The sequence below is a fragment of the Arachis hypogaea genome, chromosome 19, assembly GCF_003086295.3.
Source record: "Arachis hypogaea cultivar Tifrunner chromosome 19, arahy.Tifrunner.gnm2.J5K5, whole genome shotgun sequence".
Taxonomy (NCBI): domain Eukaryota; kingdom Viridiplantae; phylum Streptophyta; class Magnoliopsida; order Fabales; family Fabaceae; genus Arachis; species Arachis hypogaea.
This window is the reverse complement of record NC_092054.1, coordinates 105,469,797-105,476,909: the sequence shown is the minus strand read 5'-3', so window position 1 is coordinate 105,476,909 and position 7,113 is coordinate 105,469,797. Positions and strand designations below refer to the sequence as shown.

Here is a 7,113-nt window from a genome sequence, read left to right as displayed (position 1 = left end):
ATTTAATTTGAATAATTAGTATTGAGTTTAAACTATATTTTATAAAAATGTGATTAATATATTTATTTTATAATTTAAATTAAAAATAATTAGTTGAACTTAACAATGTGTTGATAAATAATATTCTTAAATATTTTTAATAGAGTATATTTGATTTTAAAATTTCTCTACCCTCTAATTTTATCAAAATATCTATTCATATCTATCCTTTATTCTTTTATAAAATCCTTAATTTCTAATCCCAATTCCCAAATTAAAATTAGAAACCCTAATTCCCAAATTGAGAACCTAACCCTCATTTTCCCCTTTCCTCAGAGGCTAAAACACGCAGCCTTCACCCCCTTTCTCCTTCACCCACTTAACGCACAATACACCCACACCAGCCACAGAGAGGAAGAGAGGGAGCTGCGCCACGTTACCGTCCAGTTGCTGTCCGGCTCGCCATCACCAGTGTCTCACCGCCGTCACTATGGAGACCAAACGCCGTTGAGCTTCTTGCTGCTGCCTTGGAGTCCATCGTCAGGTTCGAGTTGAAGAAAGAGGGAGGCATAGATTCAACGTTGCGTAGAGAGGGATTTGTTGTTGTCGTTGCGCGCCGTCGTGTGCTGTCGCTGTTGTTCGAGCCGTCGCCATCGCCGTGGGTGAAGTCCGCCGCTGGCGCCAGTTGAGGCCGCTGCTATGGAACAGAGATGAGAGAGAGACGTTGGGAGGAAACTTTGAGCTGCAAGCTGCTGACCGAGAAGAAGCTCTGCCTTTGTCGCCGTGTTAGAGTCGTCGCTGCCAACGCCGCGCACCGCCGTTAGCGCTGCCGTTGAAGGGACCTCGCCGTCATAGTTCAATCATCATTGAGCTTGAAGGGAGGCGTCACTGATATACCCGACAGCAGCTTCCCCTGCGTTCCCAATTCCATTCTTAAAACTGTAACACTCTTGCTCATGCTCTGTTTTCCGAATCTATTCCTCTACCATATTTTGTTCTGATTACAATAGCATATGTTAATGTCTCTGTTTAGTATTATCATCTTTATCCGGAACCACTGATGTCACCGCTACAGAGGTGATTGGGATAGGCGCGATTGTCATTGTTGTTGCTGCCCCAGAAGAAGTGAGGCTGCTGCTGCTGTTCCGGCCGCATTGGCTGTTGTAAACTGGAAAAAAGAAGGGCATCATTGCGTTTAAATTCGACGGTTTTGACTAATTGAGGTAGGGGGTTTAAACGATTTCAATTTAAGATTGCCTACAAGGTTTATTGAATAACTGCAAATAGATTTAATAGCTGTGAGTAATTGATTGATTATGTGAATATTGAATTGTGGCTGAAATTGTGATTGGAATGGTTGAGATTGTGATTTGGAATTGTTGATTAGTGATATTGATTGATTATATGGATTGGGAATTGTTTGATGACTAATTGTTGAGAATTTCTGAATTTTAATGGGTTATGTTGGATTTGTTGCCGTTGAGCTATTATTTGGTATATTGTAATGTTAATGAACTTGGTTGGTGGTTGATTTGGAATTGGTTTTGAGGGGTATTGAAGGGTTGGATTTTGAATACTAAATGGTTTGCTGAAAATCAGGTTCTCTTGAAATAAAGCGGCAACTTTAAAAGTGATTTAGTAACTCTATAGTGACTGAAATTATAAGAATTTAAATTTTAAGTAAATTATGTTAAGTGTAATTGTGAAAATTCAATTTTTGAGGTTTCGTATCAACTAGAGAATTAGTTATGATTTTTCAAAGTTGAACTCTAAAATCTGATTTTCTGCATAATTTTAAACGAAGTCAGAAACTTTGAAAAGCTATAACTACTTACGTAATGATCGGAATTACATGAGACCAAGCCTGGGTTAAACTTGGGATATAAGGAACTAAACTGGTAAATTTGAGACTTTTTTATTAAGTTTATGATTTATGGTGAATTTGTGAATTGGGGATGTCAAATCTGGTTTTTCTGCAGAACGTTTAACACATCAGCAACTTGATTCCTCTATTGGAAATTCTGCAGTTTGAATTTTGAAATGGAACCAATTTTAAATGAAACTTTGGTCCTAATACTTTAATTTTATAAAAATTTAGAATGGTTAGAGTTGTGGTTTTAAAGATTTGGATTTTCAGAGATAGATGTATTGTGCAGTAAAAGTTAGGCTTTGTTTTCTAAGTCAGTAACTTTGAGGCTTCATAATTTTTAATTCTCGAATGATATTGAGATGCAACCAATTGAAGATGAAATTTGAGTATGTTTAGTATATATGATTCAAATTTCAGGGTTTTCCATGTTTTAAGTGAGTTATCGGACTTGGAAGAGCTTATGTTTAATGATTTGTAAAACAGACTTCAGCAGAAAATTACCTAACTTCCAAGCTACGTAACTCCTTCATTAAAAATGGTATGACCCTGGAACTAATTGAGAAAGAAATTTGAATAAGTTATGTTTAACCACATAAATTTTGAAGGTGGTTGGATTTAATTTGGATTTTATATGAAATTTCGAATGTTGTACACTGCTGCTGTCTTCTGGATTTAAAACACTGCAGAGCAGTCACGGTTTTGCTTATATTTCCGAAGCTAGAATCAGTGAAAAATTATGATTTTTAGTTTAATAGAAAGCTTAATCCAAGACGGTCGCATGGATATAAAGTTTGCGTGATTCCGAATTCATTTGATATTTTAAAAACAAAATGAAAATCAGGCTGCCAAGTTGTGTTGGCAATTATTTTGGATGTGGAATTTAAGAAATAGATTTTCTATACTATTATCAAATGTTTTTGAGAATATATATTGCTGTGGCAACTGCTGAAAGAGGCTGATGAAATGTTGAGAAAGAAGGAACCCGTAAGGGTGGCTAAGTCCTATTTTTAAAGGAGATTATGTCCAAATTTTTATAAAAGTATAAGGACTTAATCAAAATCAATATTTAAGGCTTATTTAATGATAATAACTTCAATGATTCTTTTAAGAAAATATTATTTGGTATACGAGATTGTTAGCAAGGGCGTGGGTCTTGTCCCGCTTGCGTACTTGCAATTATGAAAGAAAAAAGAAAGAGTAAAGTACTTATTGTATGATTATCAGTTGCTTGAGGCAACCCAAGAGATATTTGTTTATTTGTTTGTTGCTTGAAGCAACCCAAGAGATGTTTGTTTGTTGCTTGAGGCAACCCAAGAGATATTGTTTGCTTATTTGTTGCTTAATGCAACCCAAGAGATAATATTTATTTATATGTTGCTTGAAGCAACCCAAGAGATTGTATTTTGCTGGAAGGGATGTTACAGTTGCTGCTCCGTGTTCTCAGTTAATCGTAAGTCTGGTAAGCTATCCCTTCTTTTGAACTCTGTTAGTCACTATTTTGTTATATGTTACTAAGATTCCTGTGATGTGAATGCCTTAGGATCGAGTTTCGATTATTGTATGTTACAATTCAAGTTGTTTCGGTTGTTGCGGAAGTGGATAAAGCTGAGGTTACGGTTGCTGCTGTCGCTGGCCGAGGAAAAAGGGGTTTTTGACGCGTTTTGGTTTTGCGAGTTTCGACTTTGAGGTAGGGACGTTTTTATTAAAACTCATTTTGTTCTTAGGAGTTGTTATAAATTGTTATTTAGGCGAGTAAATATTTTTGGTGATTATGGGGTCTTATGAGTTGAGCTGAACTGCTTTGAATAAATGTGATTGCTTACTTGCCTGTGACTAGTTCTGAATATTTATTTGATATTGAAGTAGTGAATGAAGGATTAATTTAAAATTCTGATTCAAATATTTATCAAGTATAATTTGAGAATTGGAAAGTGATTGGATGTTAGATTTAGTTTGATTTCGGAAAATGATTTGAGATTTGTGAATGACTTGGGTTTGAAAATGTTGGAAAGTGTTTGAGAAGATGTTAGTTGACTTTGTTGGAAATGAATTGGAATTTGGAAAGGGTTATAATATTGGAGATGAGCTTGATTTGTAGAAAAATGAATTTAAATTGAAAATGGTTTGAGATATTGAAATTGTTCAGATTTTGAAATTGAGTTGAAAGGAGTTTGACAAATGGTTTTGTTGGGACCCGGAAAGGCTAGATTGCTGATGCATATGAGCATTGTAGTGCTTTCCAGTTGTGTGCTTTGCCAATGATAATTGGCGCTTCGATGAGATTATATTTCTAAAGCCAGTCTATTCTCTTCATCTTTAATATCCTAGGTTTCAATGCATCTTTTTAGGCTATTTTTATTTTTTCTTTTCTGTTTTCCAGAGTTACTTTTTCTGAAACATCTGACCTCACTCTGATTTAAATTTAGTCAAGTAGCAGATTCCCTTGTTCTCAAATGTGAATCCTTATGGCTAGTTCTCAGTGAAAATTTCCGTGTTTTCAATTTTTCAGTGCAGCAATAAACAACTTGTTTGGTATGCTTGTAGGATGGTTATTTGTTGGGACTGTCCGTGAATTTAGGGTTGTTTGAACTAACCTAGGGATTAGCATTTCTTGTTTCTTCTGAAATTGGTAATAGCAAGGTTTTACACTAAACAAAAGGGTGAATATAATAAGTTGTAACAGTGATGAATTTAAGCACTAAGAGTAAATTTTTGCATGAAAATTTCTCATTCCAATTTTACCAAAGAAATATATATGGGGACTACTAAATCATTTTGATTTCACTCAATCAAAACACATCACTTTATAAATGTCATGTAGATGATATGATATCACTATTTTTTGTCTTAATGATAGATTAGGAATTTTAATTTTATTTATTTTTCAGAGGTCATGCATCAACTTTATTTATGTGATTAGTGTGTAAAAATTTTAAAATTTTTGTATCTATTTTCTTTGATTTTTCAAATAGCTCTGTGTTTTCCAAGATATTTTATAATTATTGATATGTAAAATCTTCAATTGCTACATTGTAAATATTTTCCACAACATGCTTGATTGTGTCTCATTTTAAGACAGGAAGTTTAAAATAGAAATTATTTTGTATTTATATTAATTTAGGATTAATATTTGTTAATTGATTATTTTGTTTACCTACTCTTTAATGTTCTTTACGAGGAATTTTTTGTTTTATTTTGTATACAGGATAATTTTTTTGGACTCGTAAAGACAAAAGGAGTTGACTAGTTGTTGTGGCACCCTGTATAAGATGGGATGGGTCTTATAATAAGTTTGGTTATCTAAATGTATTATTTTGATGTGTTCTTTACTTTTTGATAAGAGACTTTATCCGATATTATATGTAATGGATAAATTACACTCTATTTTGATTAGTGTTGTAATGAATATCTAATTTTTAATGAAACTTTTATGATTTGGATTTATCAAATTTTTCATCTTTAGATTTATTTTGTGATTATCATCATTTTGGGATGTGATTATGATTTAAAAAAATTAAATCTCATAACATAAAACAGGCTATGGTCACGGTAAAAACTATGACCATAGATAAGCTATGGCCACAGTGAAAACCGTGACCATAGATAAGGCTATGGTCACGGTCACGGTGGGGTGACCATAGAGGCTATGGTCACGGCGAAAAATCGTGACCATAGATAAGGCTATGGTCACGGTTTAAGGAAGGGGTGACCATAGGGGCTATGGTCACGGTTAAAACTGTGACCATAAATAAGGCTATGGTCACGGTTTTGGTTAGGGGTGACCATAGAGGCTATGGTCACGGCCAAAACCGTGACCATAGATAAGGCTATGGTCACGGTTTTGGTGAGGGGTGACCATAGAGGCTATGGTCACGGTTTAATGAGGGGTGGCCATAGAGGCTATGGTCACGGCTAAAATCGTGACAATAGCTAAGGCTATGGCCACGGTTTTTGGTGGGGTGACCATAGAGGCTATGGTCACAGTGAAAACTGTGACCATAGATAAGGCTATGGTCACGGTAAAAAAACGTGGCCTAAAGTGCCAGAATTTGAACATTACAACCGTGACCATAGAAACCGTGACCATAGATAAAAAAATCGTGACCATAGGTCTATGGCCACGAGAGAATAGGCCACGGCAGAAAAACCGTGACCATAGGTCAAAAACCGTGACCATAGACCTATGGTCACCCTTTTCACTAGCTATGGTCACGGTTTTTCACCGTGACCATAGACCTTTTTTTTGTAGTGAGAAGAATAATGAAAACTAGTATTGATCCATCAAATTACAACAGAGCTCCCTAACCCAATGAAAGGGGTTTAGTTGTTCATAGCTCTGGAAAATGGAAGCAAAGATGGAGAATACATGATGAAAACAAAACTAGAAGTGCAGAGAATGGTAAAATACAGAGAGTAGTTTTCCCAATTTCCAATCTCACTTAATCAATTCAAAGCTACTCCTATATATACTAATCTTCTGATCTTCTAGTTGGCTCTCCAAGTCTTGGGTATGGGCCTTTGGATCTTGAGTTTGAAGCAGTTATCTTCTTCATTGGGCTTAGCTTTACTTGCAGAGAGAAAGTGTGAAGTGGGCAGGGACTTTAGCTCAGGACGTTAGTGGTGTTAATCTTAAGTGAAAATGTGGGTTCGAGAACGTTAGTGACAATCACCTTTTTCACTAACGTTCCTTACCCAAGTTAGAGCCACGTTAACCTCAACGTTAGTGGCACAAACGTTGCCACTAATGTTGCCTCTTGGTCCTTCGCACACGTTATTAGGACTTACCTTTCCCAATAACGTTGAGAAGCCTCCCCCTTTCTTACGTTAGAGTCCACGTTAACTTAGTTAACGTGGCTCTTAACGTTAGCTTGCCAACCTTCGAGAACGTTAGTGACACTTACCTTTGTCACTAACGTTCCAATGTGCCCCTATCTCCCACGTTAGATTCCACGTTAACTAGGTTAACGTGGCCTCTAACGTAGCAATGCTAGCCATCTCCAACGTTAGTGACAAAGGTGAATGTCTCTAACGTTGGCTCATCATCTCTCTTCTTCACGTTAGCTTCCACGTTAACTAAGTTAACGTGGGAGTTAACGTGGCTCAATGTGGCTTGTGTGGTTCATTCCAACGTTAGTGACAAAGTTAGGTGTCACTAACGTTGGCGATCATATACTTTCTCCACGTTGGCTTCCACGTTAACTAAGTTAACGTGGAAGTTAACGTGGCTTGTGGAGGCTTAGCCAACGTTAGTGACAAACGTGAAT

The 7,113-nt window shown here is 36.1% G+C and overlaps 1 long non-coding RNA gene across 1 annotated transcript; it reads left to right on the top strand.

The window, feature by feature from the left end:
- The first annotated feature begins 247 nt into the window (after positions 1-247).
- LOC112779584 (uncharacterized) lies at positions 248-5,298 on the top strand. The gene is made up of 5 exons (XR_003190771.2): positions 248-920; positions 1,013-1,202; positions 3,234-3,308; positions 3,390-3,536; positions 5,055-5,298. It is a non-coding gene; the product is annotated as an uncharacterized lncRNA (long non-coding RNA).
- The last annotated feature ends 1,815 nt before the right edge of the window (positions 5,299-7,113 follow it).